The sequence below is a fragment of the Myotis daubentonii genome, chromosome 3, assembly GCF_963259705.1.
Source record: "Myotis daubentonii chromosome 3, mMyoDau2.1, whole genome shotgun sequence".
NCBI classification, from domain to species: domain Eukaryota; kingdom Metazoa; phylum Chordata; class Mammalia; order Chiroptera; family Vespertilionidae; genus Myotis; species Myotis daubentonii.
In genome coordinates this window covers 187,363,985-187,387,758 of record NC_081842.1, presented here as the reverse complement: position 1 = coordinate 187,387,758, position 23,774 = coordinate 187,363,985, and the positions used below count along the sequence as shown (strand labels likewise).

Sequence of the window (23,774 nt, the reverse complement as noted above, 5' to 3'; positions counted from 1 at the left end):
AGGGAAGGCTTCAGACTGGGCGTCAGAGCACTAGCTTCAGCACTGGACAGGCCAGCTTGCTGTGCAGTTTTGGATAAACCCTTCCCCTCTCTGGGCTGCAGCTTCAATAAGATGAAAAAAAATAAAAAAGACTGGGTGGATTTGGGATTTGGAGATTCCTTTTCTCTCCTGAAAGGAACCTTCACTCCTTACCCCTCCTTCTCCCCTTTCCCTCCATTGACCCCAGCCTCCCACCACCCAGACCTTAGTGCCCAGCAACCTGAAGAACTTTTGTTTTTACCGCTTAGCACTTGCTGTACGGGTCTATGACCTTCTTTAGAAACTTTTTCTTTACGAGTTTATTTTGGCTTGTGCTGAGCATTCATAAAATTCCTAGGGAACTGCAGGTTTAAAAGTGGGGCTTGTAAAAGGAGTAGGTGGGAGGGGGCAGGGAGGGGGCAGAGAGGGGAGAGGACAGCAGCCAGCTCGAGAAACTGGGGAGAAAGAAGAAGTCTTCCATCCTCCACCCACCTCACCGCTGTGAGCTCTGAGGCTTTTGGGTCACAAAAGGGGAGAAAAGATGGAGGAGGCAGGAGAGGGTGGGTGGGGGGAGCCGGGAGGAAGAAATTGGAGGCGTGGAGGCTGAGATTTTCCCACTGGGCCAGCAGAGCTGAGCCCGGTTCTGATAAGGGGTCTCTTTGGCTTGCCTGGGATTTTTCTTGTCATTCATCTCTTCTTTGGCCTGGCTGCTCAGCAGGTTGGAGGTGCTGGTGAATGGCTCAGAGAGCACGGGGCATATGAAACAAATTAGGTCTCTGTTACAGCCACCCAGAGGCGGGTGATGGATGGGGGCCTGTGTTCACGGCAAAGCTAATTGGCAACACACAGAGACATCCAAGAAAGTATATTATTTTGCCAGACTTTGGAGTCATTGGGCTTTCTTTTTTTATTGTAGAACATTATACAGCCAGAGATAAAAAGCACAGTGAAAGTTTTAAATCTAATAAAAGCTTTTGACTGCAGAGTAAAAATAACATACACAGAGAAGTTTGATTTGGATTCAGGTTTTATTAATGTTCTTTCATTGCAAAATGTTTCCAATTAAAAAACAATTCCGCGAGCGCCACATTAATAAACTGCTTGTCTTTTGGAAGGGCCAGAGATTTTGAAATGCAATGGTGGACAGATACACACGTGTACATACAGTGCTACCAGGAGGTTATTACAACATGTAACATATTCCAAATTGGGGCGTGTACAGCTCAGACCTGGAGGAGGTGAAAGACTTCATTACTCGGCTTAGAGAAAAAGCACTTGAAGTGTATTCAGCATCACCTGATCCAAGGGCCCCAACATAACACACAAACCTGGCTTACTTGTCACCAGGAGGGATCGGCAAAGACTGGAGTATACAAGGCCTCAGTTTCCCCATTTGTAAAACGAGGCTGTTGGGTTCAGTGGTCTCCGAGGATTTCAGTGTTTCTCCAGGCGGGAACCCTTATTGATTATCCCCAAAGATTTCTTAACCCTTGCTTTAGGAAAAGGCCATGAAATCTGAAATTGATCAGCAATCAGGAGACCCAACCACATTTGGAAACTGTCCAGCCAGGGGCTGGCGCTTGTGCCCAGTTGTTTGTGAGAGTAACTGGTGGTTTGCCTGACTCCGACTGGGAGTGTGCGAAATGACTAGCCATCTTCATAATATGGGGAACAGGGTTGTCACATTATTTTTAATGGGTGGTTTTCAAACGAACTTCATCTTGCAAAGTGAGTGTTAAATTAATCAGTTCCTTGACTAATTCCTGACAAGTTGTTTTTAGAATAACTGGTCATTTTTCCATTTAAGCACTTAACTAGATCCAACTGTTTTATTTTTGCCCCCATACAAACGGAGGTTTAACACTGATGAGGAACCACAGTTCTAGCTTGGTGCTTTTTTAGGCGACTTGAGCAGTTTGCCACCCCTTCCTCCCTGCCGCCCCGCCAAGGCCTGGCTTGTGAGGCTCAGTTTGGGGGAGTTAAAATCTCCTTAGGAGACCGCTCACACATGTTGGGGGCCCAGGAATGCTGATCATAAAGCTAAAGATAAACCCCTCAGCTCCCCAAAGGGAGGAGCAAGGGTTTTGGTTCCAGAGGGTGTCCGAGAGGGCTGGGCTCGGGTCTCCCTCTTCGCAGATTTGGGAGATGACCACCCTCCTCATCCACATCCCTGACTCCACACAGTCCTCTCTCCCACCCAAGCTCTGGGGCCAGAGTGGATGAAGAGCCAGCTCCCGGAGAAGGGCAGAGGCAGCCTGAAACCCACGGGTCAGCACGTTCTCGCCTGCAGGGCCCAGCGTGGCCAGCCCAGCACCAGCTTAGAAGCTCATTCTTGGACCAGCTTTTTAAACAGAAGAGAGGAAGGGATTTAGCTCAGTTTTTCCCCTTTCTGTGGCTCATGATCCTACTCTCATTTGCCGTTCTCACAGCTTCTATGTCCCACACTGACTTCTAGTGTCCTGGAGACAGCACACAATCCACCAGCACGGGGTCTGGGCCTGGTCTCCAAGGAGTCAGCTCATCTCTCTGTCCCACCGCACGACCCCCTGACCCACCCTGTCCCCTCATCTCCGCTTGCAACCCCAGTGCCTTGGAAAGCTGGCTTGGTCTGGCGGTGACCACTGCCCCCGGGCCCTCTCCTCTCCACCTTCCCAGGGCCTGGATGGCCTTTGAGTAAACAGATAGCCCAGCGAGGTATGTGATCAATTAGCTTTGCTGAAAATACAATCATTTTGTTATTCCAAGCTGATGAGAAGGCCTCTTCGGCCTGCCTCTCCCAGCCTCCACACGCCAATCAGCCTGTGTCACCGATATAATTTTCCACATAAACACAACCTTTGTGCAACATCTACTCTTGTAAATAGATGTAATTCCCAAACCAAATAACGCACTTGGAGGGGAAATGGATATTATGCATGCAAAAAGAAAAGCGGTGATTTTTACACTTTCCAGGCAACAAAAGATTACCCCTAATTGCAATGGGGGAGGGAACCGTGCAGGGGGAGGGGGGTGGCAGCTGCTGGGAAGCAGGGAGGCCGGCTTCCAGGCGGTTTCTTCCCCTCTCTCTGCACATGTGTGAGAGCGGACCACCAGGAACTGCTTAACCCGGGGTTTGTCCTGTTTAGGCAACGGGAGAGCGTGGTTATTGTTGTTGATATCTTAAAGGAAATGGCGAGTTACTTAATTATATGGTTGGAACTCCCTTGCCAGCAGGGACCCCCCTCCAAACCCCAAACTGTACACATCCTGTTGCAGAAATGTCCCCTACATTCCTGGACAGGAATGGCCTCGGTGGCCGGGGACTGTGTGAGTTCCTCTGAAAGGCACTGGTGTGTCTTTCCCAGTGTTCTGCTCCCTCAAGTCCATCCTTAAATTGGGCCTTAAAAGCAGCGGAAGTTCCCAGGCAGCAGGGAGGGAGGGCGCCGCAGAACCACTGTGTAACCCCGGCCAGGTCTGGGCCTCCTGGGCTCTCCAGTGCCATGGAAATGAAGGCGGGGACGCCCCTCCTGTGCCTCTGGTCTCTCTGTGTCCCCTTCTGCTGGAAGAAAAAAGCCCTTTGGGGTCACAAGAAGCCCCTTGGGGGGCCCCAGGCCAATTGAGGGGCAGAAGGAGTGCTCCGAGGGAGAGAGCAGCGGCAGGAGGAAGCTGACCCTGCGCAGTGCCAGCCGCCTCTGGGCCGGGCAGCATGGCCCCCATGGAGCCAGGCGGCACCAGAGCGACCCCTGGGCCTTATCCCCTTCATCTGCCGGTGGCCGTCAGAAGATTGTCTTTTGCAAAGATGCTTCTATCAGCAGGTGAGTAGTGACATCGTGGCCTCAAGCAGGCCTTGATGCTTTCATTTCATGCTCTGGGTCTTTATTTTGTCCAAATCCAAAACAGTGAGTGAGTGAGGAGTTCGAGAGGAGATGCTGGTCTGTATATTGAAAGATCAAGCACAGGATCAGAGAGGAGCGACAGAGTGACCAAGGGGGGCCCCGTCCAGGTTCCCAGGTTCCAGGTTCCGTCTCCAGGCCTGGAAGGGGATGGGTGGGCGGCCCGTAACACTTCAGCGACAAAAGATTTTTCTTTCTGACCTCCGCTCCCACCCCTCCCCCTTTGCCCACAAAACTCGGCCTAAGAACCCTCATCCCCCAGCTCCCATCCATCCCGGGCTCCTGAAGGCCATCTGAAACTCATTAGCTGCTTGAAATGATTGTCATGGGAGCTCTTGACGGAGAACAAGAAAGGGAGACGGATACTTTTAAAGGACAGCAATCGGGACCCAAATGCTGGCAGATGTTTGGAAGCCTGGCTGTTTGAGGAAGGGCCCCGGGAGGCCCGGGAGGCCCGGGAGGCGTGGGGCCAGCTCCTCCACCTGACCTGGGCCAGCCCCCACCCTTTGTCTCAGGGCCGTTCCTGGAGCCCAGGCTGGATCAGCTGGCCACGTTCTGGTCTCCTTCCCGGAGAAGGAAGGATCAGTGGCCCTGGGACCTGCTGCAGCCTGATTCAGAGGACAGCTGTGGCAGTCCCCTGGCTCTTTGCCAGCTACAGCTTAATTCCTGTACTTTGTAGATGAAGCAACATTCTGTTTGTCATAACAAAATAAAAAAATACCAGCAATGTTGGAATTATGAGAGCATACAATATTAAAATCATGGAATGAAGAAGCTTAGAATTATAGACTCTTCAAATGTAGAACTTTAAATAAAAAATACCCCTTTGCATTGTAGAGAGTTAGAAACCCAGAAGATTCAAATCATAGACTGTTAGAATTCTTGGAAAAAAAAAAAAAGATTTAGAGAATCACAGAAATGCTTTTGATTCTTAGTAAACAGAATTATGGAGTTTTAGAATTGTGGACACAGAATTCTCAAAAACTAGAATCGTAGCGCATTAGAAATACAGAAAAATAAATTTATAGCAATCCAGAATCCTGGTCTCTTAGGATCATAGAACACAAGAATGGTGGAATGATAGAATATTAGAGTAAGGAAATATTGAGGGATGTAATCTTAGAATCACAGAATATTAGCATCACCAATGAGAGAATTAGAGACCTGTGGCTTTTACAATCACAGCAGCTTGCAATTACAGACTCATTGGATGACAGACGTTAGAATCACGGAACATTAGAATTGGAGCGTGTCTGTTTTGTTAGAGAAGTATAGGATCTACGAATTACAGAATTTTGGAATTATAGGCTTTTAGATAACAGCCTTGAAGAATTTCAGAGGCAACAGGGGATTTAGAGGTCATTTGGCCTCACTTCTGGCCCAGCTGGAATCTTCACCTAAGCCTTTTGACATACACACCCCACACCCAGCCCTTGGCGATCCTATGCTTATGTCCAGATAACACGTTTAATCTGATCGTTCCCTGTACCCCCTGGAGCTGCTGGTCTCTTTTTATGCTCCCCTCTCATCATTACAAATTCCTACCATCCTCTGTTTTTTGAAGGGACAGTTTGCTTTTCTTTCTGCAAGTCACCCAGAATCTTAAGTCCCCATGCCTGGGCCCTGCAAGACAAGATTATTTCAATGATTAACATATTAGGGAAATGAAGCTTTGGCCCCTTTGAGGCCGGGGTCAGGGGTAGGTGGGGGAGAGGGGGGGCGCAGGAGGGACGGACAGACTTGTGCATCTGTGTGTGTGAGTGTGCCTGTGGCCTCTGTCCCAGAAACAGCAGCAAACGGGTCCAGATATGAACCTCTGCCCCCCGTTCCTTCTAAAGGAGGTGGGAGCTACCGCTGAGGCCCAGACCAAGCGGCCAGGCCTATTTAGGTGAGAGCAGATTGGAAACTATAAACTATTTTATGCTTATTTACTTTATGATCCTCACAGGCTGGCGTTTACACACATCGGACAACATGTGGATTAGATAATTTGCTAGGAATTAACAGTCTCTGATGGTTATCAGTCTCAGGCTGGTGGAAGCTGAGTTGATGAGGATGGTTCAGCAATGAGTTGATGATGTTATTGTATCTCATCGGGGTTCAGAGTTGTGGGGGACAGTAGGCACAGTGCACAGGGATAGATAGTAACACTTCAGATTCTATTGTAGTGTTTAGGAATAAGCCAAAATTTGCAAAACAGCCAGCTTCAGGGTCACCTTCATCCTTTGGAAAATGTTCACTTCCTAGTGAGCTCATCCCAAATGGTAAAAGGACTGGGTAGAGATAAACAATTTTAATACAGAACCTCCTGCTTTTTTTCAAGCACCATGAAGACAGTGGCCACTTAAATACAAGGATGTCTTCCTTGAAAGATGTTTTCTCCGGCTCAGCTCAAGCACAGAATCGTCCAGCCCCATGTCCACCTAAAGCGCCACAAGAGTCCTTAGGGAGGGAGCAGCTCGGGTTAGAAAAGCTAAGAGATCAATCAGTGCACTTCTTCCCACAGTTGAAAGTAGAGGATCCCTTCCACCAATTTCAAATCTTTTGTTAAAAGCCAATTTAGTTTACAAACTGCAAAGCACCCAAACCAAATGGCAGTGCCCACCTGGTTCTGGCAACACCATTTTTATGGAGCCGAGATTTTTCCAAAGCTGCAGCGCCTGCCGGAGAGGCAGAGCGTGGTGGGCTCCAGGCGCTCGAGCCCAGCCCTGTGATGCTGTGTGCCTTTGGGCACGTAGACCTCCTCTCTGGGCCCCAGTCAGACCACCTACAGATCAGAAGTTAGATTAAATAATCTAAATGGGGGAACAAAAATATTAGAAACAGGAAAAGAACGATTTGGTTTTGTTTTTCAAAAAACACAAAAACCCTAGGGGAAAAAAATTGGTTTTGTTTCCTATTTGCGAGTTGAATTTCAAATTAGGCCAGGGTTTCTATTTATTTTTGAGGCAGTTCAACCAAGAATTGCTGTTTTCATAGCCCTAGCTTTTGATTTCGGATGCTAAACAACAAAACCCTGACCCAGACTTACTCGCTTGACTACTGACTGCAGCTTTCGTATGCACTTTCAATGGAGCGGCATATCGCATTAAAACGAACGACAAATGCAGTTGCCTTCCCAATTCTGAAAGAAACACGGTGGAAAGGAGCTAACTGGGTGTCAAGGGGTCTCATTGTGTGACTCAGTTTCCCCATCTGTAAATGGGGAGGGGATGGAGGTAGGGAGAACTCTTCCTGCTCCAGAGCCAAGTTGGCGCTTCTGAGGCCCCAGCCCTGATTCTAAGCAAGGCTGTTGGGGATATTGTGTCCTGTTACATACCCCTCTGGGGCCACCCCTGCTGATCACAGTGCTGGGAGGGGTGGGGCCTAGGGAAATGAAGGGCCTTTATAAAGGGGACAATGGCAAATCCCCAATTTGTGGACAAGTCCCTTTCACTGGGAGCCTGAAAGGCTAAGGGGGGGGGGGGGGGCAGGGTGAATGGGGCAGAGGGGGTGAGGTCCCTCTTGCTGTGGCCCCATTGAAAAAGTCCATGGACCCAGCAGCAATGAAAGGAAGTGAGTTAAAGAGGCAAGTGTGGGGGGAGGGGGTGGCCGTGCTGGGGGCTTGGCAATCCCCCTAACAGATGCCAGTCATGACTGGAGGGCTCCGGCCATGACATAGCCACCGGGCAGGGGTGGGACTTATGGCTGGGACAGGTGAGACTGGATCTTTCTGGAAAGGCCAGTATTGAGGATAAGGTTGAAGGGTGGGGTTGGTTATCAGCTGGTTTGACTGCCAGCCTCAGACCAGTCCATTCTGCCAAAATACCCTATCAGGACAGCCCCCAACCAGCCGCCTGGCCCCACAGCTGGTCACTCTAGACAAGCAGCCGGTCCGTTCCTCCCACAATGGGTCAGTTTAGACAAACAACAGGTCAGTCCAACCAAAACAGTTCAGTTCAGTTATAAAAATGGTCGGGGGGAAGACCAACAGAAAAACAACAACAATACCAGTTCAGTTTTTAAAAGGTAGTCATGCAACTTCCTTGGCTATTATGTAAGGAAACAGCCAATCAGTTCCCGAAACAACTGCTCAGTGTTGTCCAGACACTAGGTGACTTGACAGGTCGGAAGGAAACACCGGGAAATGGTCCTTTCATCCAGTCCAGCAAGGTTGTGACTATGGACTTCCCGATGTCCTGCCCTCACTGAGACCCAGCTGGACACTCCCAAGCAGGTGGAATATCCAGGATTCTTCTAGAGCAGCAGTTCTCAACCTGTGGGTCAAGACCCCTTGGGGTCAAACGACCCTTTCACAGGGGTCGCCTAAATACATCCTGCATATCAGATATTTACATTACGATTCATAACAGTAGCAAAATTACAGTTATGAAGTAGCCACGAAAATAATTTTATCGTTGGGGGTCACCGCAACATGAGGAACTGTATTAAAGGGTCACAGCGTTAGGAAGGTTGAGAACCGCTGTTCTAGAGGCTGCCGGGGGGACAGGAAGCCTCCCTGGGCATTTCCCCGTGGCCCTACTACCTTCCCAGGCCCACTCATATTAACTGCTTTAAAAAAAAAAAGAATTCAAACAAAGCAAAACAGAAACCTCTCAATCTACATTTCTCAGTTAATGGGCTAGGTAGAAAGGGGGCATGCTAACATTCCCTCTTAGGGGAAATAAGGAAAGAAAGGATCAAAAGAAGCATGGGGGTCCCGGCCAGGTGGCTCAGTTGGTTGGAGCATCATCTCGTACACCAAAAGGCTACAGGTTCGATCCCCAGTTGGGGTGCATGCAGGATGCAACTGATAGATGTCTCTCTCTCTCTCTCTCTCTCTCTCTCTCTCCCACTCTCTCTAAGAACCAATAAAAATATATCCTGGGTGAGGGTTAAAAAAAAAGAAGCATGGGGGCACGGGGGAGGAGAGGAAAGGAGGAAGGAAAAGGGAAGGAATGATGGAAATAATAAATCCACTTAGCACATGTAGAGCCCTTTACAGTTAGAACGCACCATACAGTACATTTCGATTATATATAACTACCTTTTGATAATTATGCCCATTTCGGAGATGGGGAAACCAAGGTCCAGAGCAACAAACTAACCTTGCCCATGTTCCCACAGTCAGTTGATGGTGGAGCTGGGACAGAGCCTGGGTCTCCTGTCCCTTGTCACCCTGATCAATCTCCCAGTTATGACAATGTTAGAACTGCTGGGAGTGGGGCTTGGGATTCATAGAGTCTCATCCTAGGAGTGATGAAAGGAAGCTTGGACAGAAGAGCCCAGAGTCCTTACCAAGAGAGCGCAGCATTTCAGAAGATTCTGCTTTCTCTGAGCTGAGTGTCCGTCCTTGGCAGAAAGTTCTTCTTTGTGTCTAACCACTCTCTCTCTTGCTTCTGGGCCAGGCTGGATGCTCCTCCTTGTGGCCAATTTCTGGAGGTGAGCATTCGAGGTCTGAGGAGCCTGGGAGTGGGCTGGAAGCCCCTCTCCCCTCAGGTGGCAGCGGGTCTGGCTGGCGGAGGAGAGCCCAGAGGGCCGTCTCTGTGTTTGGTGAATAAACACTGGAGACCAGTTTCTGGCTTGTCACTCTGCTGCCTTTCAGCGAGTGAGAGGCTAGGTGGGCAGGAGGGAGTTCCCGCAGGCGGCACATGAAGAGGCCGGGCCTGGGGGTCTGGGGCCCAGGCAGGCCCGCTCTGGACAGCCAGTAGAGTCAGCCTTTTCAGGCCACAGAACTTCACACCTTTGAAAGGCTCCAGAGCGACCCACAGCAAAAATAAACCGTTCCTCCCATCCGTAGCGGGCCGGCCATCCTCAGGGGCTCCCGCATCATGCACCCGGAAACCCTGTGAAAGGGCCCAGTGTTTCCTTTCCCACTCCTCGAAAGGATGCGTGCTGAGCCTCCTGAGGACGGCCGCGTTGGGCGAGAGCGCTTTATCCACGGCCCGCAGGCCTGGTTCCAGCTCCATCCCCCTGGGCTAAGCCACCCTGGCTCTCTGAGCCTTGGTTTACACACCTGGAAAACAGGAATAGAAATACCGCCCTTCGACTTTTCTTCCGTGTGTGTTTGATGATGCAATAAGGCATATGTGTGAAAGCACTTAGCATATAGTAGATGCTTTATCTATGGCCTCCTCTTTCTTTTACTATCTACATAACCTAGAGCGAATCTGAGTTCCTGTCGGAGCCTCAGTTCCCTCCTCTGTGAAGTTTACTGCCCACATAGTCGGGATTAAGTGAGACAAAGGGTTAGTATATACTCTGTTCGCTCTAGTAGTAGCTTCCCTCTCTCTTCTTTCTTCCCACTCCCCCCCCCCCTCACCTGGGTCTCAGGAGCATCATGTTACAAATGGGAATGGGGATGACCCTCCAGCGCGGGAATGCTATGAGGATAAATGCAATGCCATAAGCACCTGGAGAGCCTGGCACGGCCACAGAACTGTGGGAGAGGCTAGATCTCAAAACTCCTGGAAAGGGAGCAGGAAGAATACAAGGGTCAGAGAGTCCTGGGGCTTTTACAACAAGTCTCACTCCAGGACGTGGCTTTGGTTTCATCCAGGGGTGGTTCAAGCAGGAATGTTGGGAGCCTTGAGGAGAAAGAGAGGCACCAAGGAGGGCTTCCTGGGGGAGGGTGCTGTCCAAAGCTGTGGAGCTTAGTCTTCCCATCCAGGTTTACGTTGTTGCAAATGCTTGAAGCCCAGACTGCGGCTGGCTCCCAGCAAGCTGGGAGCTGCCCTGAGAAGTGCCTTAGTTCTCCCACCTGGGATTTACAGCCTGGAGGCCACGGCCAGAGCTAGGACTAAGAGGCGGGCGAATGCAAGAGCAGATCCCCGCGTGAACTCTCCCGCAACAGAGCCAGCTGTCTCCAGAGCAGTAAGCTCCCTGCCACCGCAGGCACCAGCGCGGCTGGAGAACCCTGGGACAGGGACTAGGTGAGAAGTGGGACTACCTGACCGCCAGACTTTGGGATCAGACACACCTGGGCTCAGCCGAAATTTGTAGGGGTTAGGATCCTATACTTTGAGGACTCTGAAATTATAGGCGATTGCGTACACTTATTTAACAGAATTCTTACATAATGCTTGCCCTGTGCCAAAAGCTTTTCTAGGGGGCTTTACAAATATTTACTCACCTAATCTTCACAACAACCCTATAAGGTAGAAACTGAGGCAGAAAGTTACATAACCTGCCCACAGCCACGCAGCTGAAGAAGTGGTGGAGCTGAGATTGGACTCCGTGTGCATAAGATTCTAAGACCACAAGATTCTAAAACTGCTCCATGTTCCTAAAAATCCAGATAATTTAATTTTATGGAAATTTTATTAAAGGATGAGATGATTCTAGAACAAGAGTTGACAAACTTTTTAAAAAATATGTTTTTATTGATTTTAGAGAAAGAGGAAGGGAGAGGGAGAGAGAGAGAAATATTGATATGAGAGGGTAACATTGATCAGCTGCCTCCTGCATAGACCCGGAGCATGTGCCCTGACCTGGAATCAAACCAGCGACCTTTCGGCACACAGAATGACACCCAACCAACTGAGCCAGACCGGCCAGGGCAGGAGCTGGAAAACTTTTTCGGTGAAGGGCCAGATAGGAAATAGTGTAGGCTTTGCAAGCCATAAGGTCTCTGTCATGACTACCCAACTCTGCTGCTATAGCCAATAGTTAAATGAATGGGCATGGCTATGTGCCAATAAAACTTTATTCACAAAAACAGGTGGTAGGTGGATTTGACCAGAAGGCTGTAGTTTGTTGACCACTGTTCTCGAGACACAGCTCAGGCACCTTCTGCTCTGATGAGCACCTGCGGGGGGCTCCCTTCAGAGCTGAGCCTTAAGGAAGCCCAGCTCTGCCCCCTTTGGAGAGGCAGAGGGGCCTGGGATGGCTGGGGTGGCGTCCCGGGGTGTGGGTGGCTCTGAGTGTGGCTTTCTCTCTGTCCTGGAGAGGCTGTTGAAAAGGCTCCTCTCTCCAGCAGCAGAGCCTCATTACTCACCGGCTGAAAAACAACGTTAATTTCCCCCCAAGCGGGAAGCAGCTGCACTTGTGAGCCAGGGCTCATTTTGCTGCATGAATATTTATGGCATGTCCCCTAATTAAGCCCAGAAATAAAATTTACCCGGCTCACAGGGGCCACGGAAAACTGCGAGGCAACGGCAGGAACCAGCCTCTTGTGCCTGCAGAGGAGGGTTGTCAGGAAACGTTGTGTCCAGAGCCACTTGGCCAGGCCCAGTGTCCACAGGACTGCTGGGGCGGGGGGGCGGTGTTCTCCAGCAGGTCAAGCACCCTTCCTGTGGTCACATGCTGGGGTGGGTAGCTATTGTCTCAGGGCTATTGTCTCAGATCTGCGTGGGGTAACACAGAGGTGACCTGAGGCCCGAGCCCCAGCAATATTGTTTTTCTTTTAGTCAGAATGACTCAGGTATTTAATGACTGGGCCTCAGAGGTCACTCTCGTGGCATCGGCTCACAGAGGGAGAGCCCCTTCAGGAAGCCGGGCTTGAGTTCCCCTCTGACACTGATTCTGTTTGATCTGGGCTGGCCCACAGCTTTCCTAGCCTCAGTTCTCATTGCCACAGTGAAGGAGGAAATGCCAGCATCGCGGGGTTGTTACCGAGAATCATGGGAGGTGACCGAAGAGAAAATATTTGGGGCAGTGGTTCCCACCCCAGTTCTGGGGTTTCCTGACCCCCAGGCCCTCCTTCTCTTAGACTGGGTGCCGAGGAAGGCCGGCTCTGCCCAGCCCAGCCCAGTCGCCTCGAGGGTCTCCGGAAACCATAAATCTTGAGGGGTCCTATCTCCGGAGAACTGCTTGGGCCTCATATCCTCTTCCGCGGGGCCAATAAACCAAGCAAATACCATAAAGCTCCTGACCCCGGCCTGAGGCCCAGTGGTCGGAGCCAGACCTGGAATGAAGAGGCAAGGGTTTCAGAACACGACCATGAAGTTGAAGGTGAACCTCCTACCCCCACCCCACCCCCTGCCCTTCCTTTCTAGAATGGAACTTGCCTTTGAGTCTTTTCCATTACTTTCCTCTTTAAACTTTTCACAGCACCCGAGAGATGCATCCTGTGCTGGGTGGGACTGGGATAGGAGGTTGCTTTCTTAAGGTGGGCCCAGTATGTAATTGTCCCACGGCCTTGGCAATCAGCACACCTTGTAAATCCAAAAGTCAATAAGATGTGGAAGTGGGGGAGACCCCAGGCTAAGAGGCGGAAGTCGGGAGAGTGAGGGTGGGCCAGTCAAGGGTGGCTTCAGGGCCCTCTGCCTCCCCCAGGCTGGGCCTGCCCCACCCCTGGGAGGCCCAGGATGTCCTGCTCTCTCGCGCTCCACTTTCACATCCTGAACTCAGGTCTGATCACGTCAACAGCTCGACGACACAGACTCTGAAGGGGCCCTCCCATGACTTCTCTCTCACACCCTTGATTACCCTGAGTGAAGGGATTTCCAGCTCAGAATTTGGCCATGAGCACATGAATGAATGTTCATTGAAGAATGAATAAGTGAATGGATGAATGGAATCAGATGGATGATGTGGGCTCAGATAACATATCTCTGTATTTTCTTCTTTTCTATCCTTCTTCTGAAATGTGCCAGGCCCAGATTTTGGCACATGCAGAGGTTTGACAAACATCTGAAGGAATGAATGAGTGTGCAATGAATGAATGGATACAGAATTTATTTCAGAGCACGCACTGTGAGCCAGCCATGAGGCCAGATGCTGGTGTTACAGCTGTGAATAAGATGTGTTTTTTGTCCTCAGGCTCTTACGTTTTAGCTGAGAAGTCAGGCTCACACAGAGTTGAACAATCCATTACCTATTTAGTTACTCTTGTGATAAATCCTACAAGAGAGGAAAATGAGTCAGCAAAGAAGTGAATAAGTGAGGAATGAGTGAAGACAGGAATAAGCAAACAGAATGAGGGAGGGAATAAATATGTAAGTGAAAATTAGGGAGAATAAAGGAAGGTATGAAGGAATGATGGATGAAGATTAATCAGTTACAAGGGAAAGCATCTGTTCCACATGACCCAGTGTTTATGGACACAAGGCCTGGAAGCCAGAGTTGCCCAGAGCCAGCCTCTCTCCTACTTCCCTGGGGACAGGGCCCTAGGCTGGGCAGAGAGGCTCCGAGGCCAGGAAGCCGGGCCCTCTGCACCCCAAGGTCGGCCCCATTGCCACTTTCAGTACCTCCAGAACCGAAAGTCAGTCTTAGAAAGGGTTGAAGTCTTTAACGTGTAGAATCTCAGGCCCGCAGATTCTGATTTTTGCTCAGCACCTCCTTAAAGCTCTCACAAGCACTCCCAACGCCATGAGTACCCTCCACCATGAGAAATCAGGCTCAGAGGGCGAGGGGGCCCACCCAAGGCACGCCGCCAGGGCCCCTGGCTTCATGGTGCCTTAAGGAATATTTGCTGGGGCAGATGTGGCCCTTTATAATCCAGCCCCCTTTTCATTTCTGCCCTCCTCTCCTCTCCTCTCCTCTCCCCTTTGGGGCCTCCTCCAGCCTCCAGGCCTCCTCCGTGTCCTGGCCCATGGCACTCTGCTCTTCATTCCCTCTGGTGCGCTCCAGACCTCAGCAGGGCTGGCTTCTCCCTTCCTTCAGGGCTTTGCTCAGTAATTTTATCCCTGACTCTTCTTTCTAAATCCCTCCCTTTGCTTTTTCTTTATAGTATGTATCCTTATCTAACACTTTATATTTTTCTTATTCATTTTCTTATCTGTTTCTCCCACTAGGATGCAAACTCCAGGAGGTCATGGATTTTATATTGCACTACTGCATCCCAGCAGCTAGAAGAGAGCCTGCCTACAAAATAAGTACTGAATGGTAGGTACCCACGAAACATGTATCGAATGGATAGATGCCCATAAAATATATGTTAAATGAGTAAATGAAGACAACTCAGATCCAATCTCTCCTCTCCATCTAAAAGCCACTACCACTGTTTTTCTTGCCTGGACACTGCAATACCCTCCTCCCTGGCCCCCACCCTCCTCCTGACTCCCAACCTTCTCTCTGACCCCCAGCCTCCTCCTGACCCCCAGTATCCTACCTGACCTCCAGCCTCCTCCTGACCCCCAGCCTCCTCTCTGACCCCCAGCCTCTTCTTAACCCTCAGCCTCCTCTCTGACCCCCAGCCTCCTCCTGACTGCCAGCCTCTTCCCTAACCCTCAGCCCAGTCTCCTCTTTGGCCCAGAGTGATCCTTTCTCTCTGACAGATATGACCATATCACCCCCCTCTGGAAACTCTTTACTGTTCACCTCTCTTCTTTCTCTTGATTCTGCCATTCCTGACTCTAAGATAAAGATCTAAAATAATATACAAGAAGCGTCTGCCGCATGGCTCACATCAAGTGGTAGTTGCAGTTATCCCTGAAGACACGGCATCCAGTCCGAAGGTGCAATGCGCAGGGAGGGGACTGTTTCGGGGTGTGGTGGGTGTGGGAAGCAGGAGGGATAAGCAGATGGGGATGGCGGCAGCGTGTCATGAACTGAGGGACCGCCTGATTGCTGGCAGCCTGATTGCGGCATGAGAATCCTGACCACAGGGTGCCAGATTGGTCGGATCAGATCCCAGAAGGTACTGAGTGCCACACGGAGGAGCTCTGCCCAGTGCTGAGGCTGCAGGAAGCCCCCTCAACAGCATTCAACACATCTGCAAGCCTGAGCAGGAGTGGAGTGCTCCGGTGGGCTCTTCCCTGTGCAGGCGTCAGCGGAAGTCTCACAGCGATCCTTTGAAATCTGTCCCCATTTTACGTGTAGGGAAACCAAAACCCAGAGAAGTTGAATAACTTTCTCAGAACCTTGAACCAGTCCTGAAATCTTTGTATCTTTTTATTACCCAGAGGCCTAGCACTCATCAAGTGTTTGTTGATCGAATGCAAGATCTGCCAGAGCCACCCCAACAGCCTGCAGGCGGGTGCCATTGAACCCCGCTCAGCCCTTCCCCGGTTCCCAGAGCCGCCCCCACAGCTCCGAGCTGTGAATCGGGGCCTTCACACAGCCTTTCTCGGACTTGGAAGTCAAGAAGCGAGTCACAGTACTTTGGAAAACACATTTTCTTTTAAGGAAGAATTTTTTGTTTTTATTTCAAACAGCCCTGGCTGGTGACGAGTGGCGAGGAGAGGTGCCCTGTTTTCCATCCCAACACCTATTTCCAGGTGGGGGCAGGGAAGGCTCCATCCCGAAATGTTATTTCAAAACCTTTCAGGGCCTTGCAGCTCCATTTCCAGGCCACATGCCTCAAAGAAAAGCACAATTTCCCATTACGTCGTGTTGCCCTTTCTGAACTGAGCACCTTTCAAAGTGGGAAGACCCAGGTCGCTCCAACACTCCCCGTTCTGTCTCCATAAATACAGTCCCAGCGCCTGATGGGGGCTTAAATAAATAGCTTTGCCGGGCACCTGATGGCCACGGTGCTGATAGGTGTGCTTGCCAAGAACAGCAGAGGGAGGCTGCCCCTCCCAGCCCCTCAAAGATAGGAGGCGACACCGCTGTGCCCCAACACTCTCCGCCTGCGTCCTGCCATCTGAGGCACATTCAAAAAAGAAGGAAGCCAGCGAAGTCTTGTCACCTGATGGGTGAAGACAGAGATGGACGACACGCTCCCTGCCGGGGAAGGCCACGTTCAGACACTCCCAGATAGCCGGCTGCCACTTTATTAACAGCAAATATCCCCATCTGAACCAGGCTGGGAAGGAAAATATTTATGCTCGCCTGTCAGTTGGACCTTCATTTTTCTTCTGGGGGAGCCAGCCAGGGTGCTGGGCCAAGGCTGACGGAGTGTGACCTGTCTGTGAGGCTGCTCCAGCCCAGGGTTGACGGAGACTCAGGACAGCTCTGGAAGGCACGAGGGGCTTCCGGAAGGATGGACCTGGAGCCCAGGAGAGGTGGGTGGGGTCTGTGCAGCCAGAACATGTCCCAGGCCCTGTTGAACTGTAAATGAGAGAATCTGTGTGTGGGCGTGGACTCCGTGAGAGACTGAGTCCAAATGCATCATTAAATAATGTCATTATTAATTAGAACATGTAGCTGTATTAATCTGAGAAGTGACTTTGACTGAGAATAAAATAACCTTGTATTGTCAGAAAATGCCAACCCTGGAGCTGAGCCTGTCATTTAAGCCAGGCATATATTAAAATCAGCTTATGGCCCTAGCTGGTTTGGCTCAGTGGATAGAGCATCAGCCTGCAGACTGAAGGGTCCTGGGTTCGATTCTGGTCAAGGGCACATGCCCTGGTTGCGAGCTTGATCCCCAGTAGGGGGCGTGCAGGAGGCAGCCGATCAATGATCTTCTCTCATCATGGATGTTTCCATCTCTCTCTCCCTATCCCCTTCCTCTCTGAAATCAATAAAAATATATTTAAAAAAATAAAATCAGTTTACGCCATCACTCTTATCATGGTCATTATTTGGAACAAAAATCACAAGCCAATTCTTCAATGAGTTTCAGGGATGCCTGTGAACCTGTAGCCTGGGAAGATGAGCCTTGCTCTCTGTGTTCTGGGAGACAGCTGTCCCCAATTACGATAATTGAGTTATAAGGTGTGAGGCAGAACAAGTCAGGTGGCCCTAGGGAATGGAAGTTTTGGCCTTGTGGGCATGGTGGGATTGTTTTTTTCTGACCCTGGTGAGGTTCCCTTTCCCCAAGTGCTAGATCATTTATCATCCCTACAGAGCATGTACATGAGTCAGGAGGCCTGGGTTCAAATCCTGACTCTACCACATAGCAATTGTGCAACCAACCCAGAGCACCTTATTCAGGATTTAATTTCCTGGATAAAATGGAGCTAATAAATGTCTCCCTCTTGGGGCTATCTTGAGAATAAAGTAAAGTAAAGTTCTGAAACACTGAGCCCAGACATTCATAAGTGATAAGCAGTAGTAATGGTAGGCGTGGCACGCACAACATTATTCTCTCTCTTTAGAAGTGTGTCAATAATTTTTATAGATATGCAAATGCAAATTGCTATTTGCAAATGTGTGCAAGTAAAATTCCTAGTTCATATCTGTATTAGTCTGTTTGGGCTGCTATAACAAAATAGCCTAGACTAGGTGGCTTAAACAAAGACATTTATTTCTCAGAGCCCTGGAGGGCTGAGAGGTCTAAGGTCAAGGTGCTAGGGGATTTGGTTTCTGGTGAGTGCCCTCTTCCTGGCTTGTAAATGGCTACCTTCTCCCTGTGTCCTCCAGGGCAGAGAAAGAGAGCTCTGGTTTCTCTTCTTCTTCTAAGGACATTAATCCCATCATGCAGACCCCACCCTCATGACCTCATCTTACCTAATTACCTCCCAAAGTCCCCAACTCCTAACCCATCATATTAAGGGATAGGGCTTCAACATACAAACTTGGAGGGAGAGAGACACAAATATTCCATCCATGACAAAATCTACATTTTTGTATATTTGTATAGTTCATATCTGGGTCTGCTTATGAACCTGTGCGTTGTATTAATGTCTATTTATGAGTTAAAACAGAACAATGATGGTAGGGGGTTTACATACTTCTGTGTATGCCTCTGTGTCTAGACCAGTGGTGGGCAAACTTTTTGACTCGAGGGCCACAATGGGTTCTTAAACTGGACCGGAGGGCCAGAACAAAAGCATGGATGGAGTGTTTGTGTGAACTAATATAAATTCAAAGTAAACATCATTACATAAAAGGGTACGGTCTAGACCTTCATGTACCTGAGAGCCTAGCACAGGTTAAAGTAGTGGGTTCAGGCTGCAAGTATAAGTGTATTCATGTGTAGCATGTGTACACATGTGTGTATACAAGCATGGGAAGGGCATGACTTAAACCACAGTGGGCAGCTGCCCCTCAGCTCAACCTATGGGCTGGCTGGGCTCCTGCTCCCACCAGCCCCTCACAGCTACAGGGTACTGGGCAGAGGGCTTCAGAGGCTTTCTGGGACTGGGGATCCGTGAAGCCCAAGAACCTCGACTGCAGGTACCTGAGGATTTGTGCTGTACTGTGGAGGAACCCCAGTCCCTGAGAGCACAGTTTGCCTGGGGAGGGGACAAGTACCCTGTCCTTGCTGTTTGGGGAACTTTATGAGCCTGTCTCCATCCAGCATGAGATCTGTCTTCATCTATTCAAATGGACCATTTACCTCATTTACAGCCTCCGAAGCTCCAGCCCAAATGACATTTGCTTAGCAGTTGGCCTATTTGAAAAAGCTGATGTATTAGAACGAAGGCATGCAAATGTCTTTCTGAGCTGGGAGTGCAGGGAGACAGGCCCATGGGAGAGGGTGGCAGGGAGGTGGGGGGCATTCAGTTGGTCAAGGATCCCACGGAAACAGGCAGACACATTATCCACTCCAACACGGGCAATTTTGTCCCCAGGGTGGCTAATTAGCAGGCAGCTGCCCGGGCTGTCTACTTGACTTGCAGAATTAGAATGCTCAGCACAGAGATTTGTGTTTATGCTCAAAATCTGTCCTCCCTCTTCTCCAACCAGGAGAGGGGTTCTGACTGCTAGCTCTGCAGTCTGGAGGCGGCTCAACTGGCACTTCAGGGGCCCGGATGGGGCTCCTTCTCCATAGAAACTCCTGCCCTGTTAGAGGCCTCAGAAAATGGCAGGCTCATCAATGTAGTTACACAGGAGATGTCCACATACAAGCACAAATATCCCTCCACTTAGATCAGTGGTTCTCAACCGGTGGGTCGCGAGCCCTTTGGGGGTCGAATGACCCTTTCACAGGGGTCGCCTAAGACCGTCGGAAAACACATATATAATTACATACTGCTTTTGTGATTAATCACTATGCTTTAATTATGTTCAATTTGTAACAATGAAATTGGGCATCACCACAACATGAGGAACTGTATTAAAGGGTCACGGCATTAGGAAGGTTGAGAACCACTGACTTAGATAAATGTGACACAAAGGCATGGCCACAAAAATTAGCCCAGCAGTACAGGCACCCACCCTCGGAGACACACAAATACTCAGGGAGGTACAGGCCCTCAACCAGCACATCCACTCACGCAAATACCCAGAGATGGCCTGAGATCTACATCCCCCCCCTCACATACACAAGGAAACACATACTTGCACATGTGTGCCCACAGACACATACCTAGACTTATATGAATGCAAGTAGATATACCTTCATAGGCTCCTTGGAACAGGTATATGAGGGCATACTCAGAGACAGAGATGCTGCTTAAATCTATAGAAACCATTCTTGGAACCCAAGCTTGGCTATTCTCAATCGGAACCTGAGATCAGAACCACATATAAGAACTAGATATGATCCTTTGAGGAGATATGAGATATCTGAATCTCTGATATCAGACAACATATGCAAATCAGAATTCTCTTGGAATCCCCAGGAAGCTTTCATAAGTGCTTAGATCCAGCTTTCCTTGAATTTGTTAAGCCGACGGGTGAGGCCTGTGAGATAGTGGTAGCCAGGTGAGTTTTGAAAGGCTCCCTTGTATAATGAACACAGAACACTCTTATCATAAAAAATACAATTAGCCCTAACCAGTTTGGCTCAATGGCTAGAGCGTCGACCTGCAGACTCAAGGGTCCCAGGTTTGATTCCCGTCAAGGGCATGTACCTTGGTTGCTGGCACATCCCCAGTAGGGATGTTTCTCTCTCATTGATGTTTCTAACTCTCTATTCCTCTCCCTTCCTCTCTGTAAAAAAATCAATAAAATATATTTTAAAAAATACAATTAAATGGCTCACTGCTGAGTATGAGGAGGAAGAATTTGATTGGGTGAGGACCATTAGGACTTTTTAAGGGGGTGGGTTTTTTTTGTTTTGTTGTTTCAGGAACATAAGATAACTCGGAAGTCACTTTTTACTGGCTGGCTTCTTTATGTCATCCTTAAGCAGAGAGAAACTGTAACAACAAATACAACTTGTCCAGTTTTTGATTTAAACACAGATGTTTCAGACTCCTTATTTAAACGGGAAGGTCCCACTCCTGTTGCAGATAGGGAAACTGAGGCCCGGGGAGGGCAAGCCGCTGCTTAAAGTCATGTCGCTATTAGTGATTTCTGTGAGTTGCACAGTGAGCGCACAGTTGGAGCTCAGGAAGTGTTAGCTGCTATGATTACTGTGACTATTATTCTTCTAATCGTAAGTCATTATCATTAGCAGGGAAGGCTACGAATCCAGGTCTTCCTCCCGCCTGCTGTGGACTCAGGGTTTCCTTCCCAGGTGAGAAGACACTGAGGGACAGTAGCAATCTGGGCAGCAGCTCAGTCCCATCTTTAATTATGACCTGATGTTCTCCAATCCTTCCACTTCCAGGCAAAGGAGGGTTGCTGAAAGTGACAAGGGAGGCAGCAGGGTGAACTTTTGTGTGTGTGTGTGTGTGTGTGTCTGGGGATGAGGGGGGGGGGGAGAGTTTCCTCCTGATGAGGGGCTTCAAAGACAGCAGCCGACTTCTGCTACCCTCTGTCTCCAGAGACACAATTTCTGATTGGCATCTGGCAGGACAGAGCAGTTGCAGGTACAGGACTGGGAGCGCCTTTCTGCATGCAGCTCCCTGGAGAGTCTCTTCCGGCCAAGGAAAGCTTTGTTCTAACCATTTCTCCCCGAGCCAGGGCTGCTGGGTGGTCTGGGGCAGGAGGGCAGAATGGAGGTGGGGCAGGGCAGGGCAGGGCCGGAAGAAGTATGGGTTAGAAGACTGGGGGGTGGGGGAGAGAGAGGGTGAAATCTGTGTGTGTTTGTGGGGGGGGTGAGGCCTGGTGCAGAAGGAGAATTGGGGTCATCATAGAAAGGTTTGGAGGTACTGGGGGACCAGCAGATGCCAGAACAGGGGAAAGGGTCTACAGAATCAGGTGGGGGTCCGCGAGGGTGCGTATAGACTAAGTCCCCTCCCCAGACCCTGCCATCCCAGGTGGCCAGTGGGAGGGGCCCATAGCGAGGTGCTGAGCCCCCGTTCACTGTGTGTCTGAGGCTCCAGAACATGTGGCCAACACGCTCCCGCCCCTGCCACCCCCGCCGAAGGGCTGCCATTTGGAACGCATTTGCAGACACATGGATTGTTTTTGAGTTAATGCTTTTTAATTCACTCTGTTTCCCACTTGTCGTTTTTTATTGAAAAGGCGGATTCTGCTGGTGTGTGTTCCTTTGCGGGGGCGGCAGGGGTGATCTCCACGGCAGAGATCCGATGAGAGACAGAGACAAAAGGCACAGCGAGACGTGGGGAATGAGTAAACAGATCAGAGAGCAAGGAACAGGGAGAGAGACGCACAGGGCAAGACAGACAGACACAGAACCCAGGAAGGCTAAGGGAGGGACTCAGCCAAGGGCAGAGCGAGGGTGCTGAGAAATCCTGCTTCTGGGCGGCAGATCCCTCCACCTAAGGCCCCTGGGGCTAAGCTTGCTCTCCTCTGCCCTCTGGTTCCCTTCAGCGCAGACGGGGCTGAACTGGCCTCAGGGAAAGGGCTGGAAGGATGTGGCGCGAGATGGACTGAGTGCGCAGGACCAGGGTCGCCGGGGGCTAGGGATTCGAGAGCAGACGGAGAGAAGAGGACCTGGAGGCGTTCTCTCCCAGGTCCCCGCACACACACCTTCTGTTTTTGAGCGAAGCCCGAATCCCGAATCCGGTGCTGCGGCTTTGGAGAGTGGCGCCCCTGGCCTGCTGTGCCGCCTAGGGTGAGCGCCCTAACCTCTCTGAGCCCTGGCTATGCCACCTGCGGGAGAGGAGCGCTGGTGGCTGAGGGTCCAAATGGCTCGGGGGCCGAGGAGACAGAGCTGGGTCTAAGACTCCTCGATTTGGCGGTTATATCCGAAATCCCTGGGATTTTCGGCTTCGGCCGTTGCTCGGGGCTCACGTTTACGTAGGACTTGCGCAGCCCGGAGAGCCGGGCGCTAGCGATCCTTCCTTCACAGCTGAGAACCAGTTCATGCTCTCTCTTCCCCCACCCCGCGACCCCTCCTCTCCTCATCGGTGCCTGGTTCTCGAGAAACTTCCCAGCGGCCCGTGTAGACACACGACCGAGGACACACAAAGATGTCCCCAAGCCAGCACGTGGTGGCCGTGTAGACAGCTGGGCAAACACCGGGTACCGTGGACGGGGATGGAGCTTCCAGGCTCCGGCGAGAGGGAGCATTCACCCCGGGCGCAGCTCCCAGGCCCGGAGTCGGGAACTGAAGGCCCGGGATAATTAGAGCTAATTACATGTGTGCAAACAGCCACAGCGGAGGCCGCGGGCGGGACACCCCTCCCCCGCCTGACCCAGCGATCCCGCCCCAGCAAAGGGGCTTTGCTGGCACAGCTGGGGCTGAGCGCCTGGGGGAAGGGCGCCCAGGCGGAGAGCCGGGGGCCCCAGGGGTTGGGGTGAGCCGACCGCCTCCAGAGCGTCCCCCCGCTCTGCGGCCCTGGATGCCCGGGATGGCTGGTCGCGACCGGGTTAGGGATTAGGACCAGAACTTGGTCGGAGCTCCCCTTGGCCTTGTGCTGAGCGGCCCTGGCGGCACGGGCCCAGCATTTGGGTCCTTAGGTTTCTATTATCTTGGCCTCCTGAGCTTGCCCGTCTCTGCGAAGGTTCAAGGTTCGAGGCGGCTCTCCTTGTATCCTGCCACGGGAGTGCCTGCCTGGAGCTGAGGCCGCGGGATGAGGAGGGGCAGAGTCTGGTGCTTGGTTGTTGGTGATCAGTTTGTCTGCCTGGATGAGCCACAGGATCCCCAACAGTGACTTTTCTGAGCTTTCGTTTGCGCGTCCACACTGTGCGTGCCCCCTCCGAGACGCGGAGTCCAAGGGGAAATTGCGAATTCCTCACGTGTGAACGAGGCTGCACACGCTGCACTGCTAGCCTGAACCAGCGATCTAATTCTGTGGTTTCAGGAGCCTTTGGCGGGTTGGGTTGGAGTGGTGGCGGGGTAGGGTTTTGTATTTCTATATTATAGGTGAAGCTCAGAGAGGTTAAACGTGT

General features: G+C 50.7%; 1 long non-coding RNA gene across 1 annotated transcript; it reads left to right on the top strand.

Annotated features, from left to right (window-relative positions):
• Positions 1–9,174: 9,174 nt before the first annotated feature.
• On the top strand, positions 9,175–17,233 carry LOC132229501 (uncharacterized). Its single transcript, XR_009451696.1, has 3 exons — positions 9,175–9,311; positions 14,606–14,696; positions 15,716–17,233. It is a non-coding gene; the product is annotated as an uncharacterized LOC132229501 (long non-coding RNA).
• Positions 17,234–23,774: the final 6,541 nt, after the last annotated feature.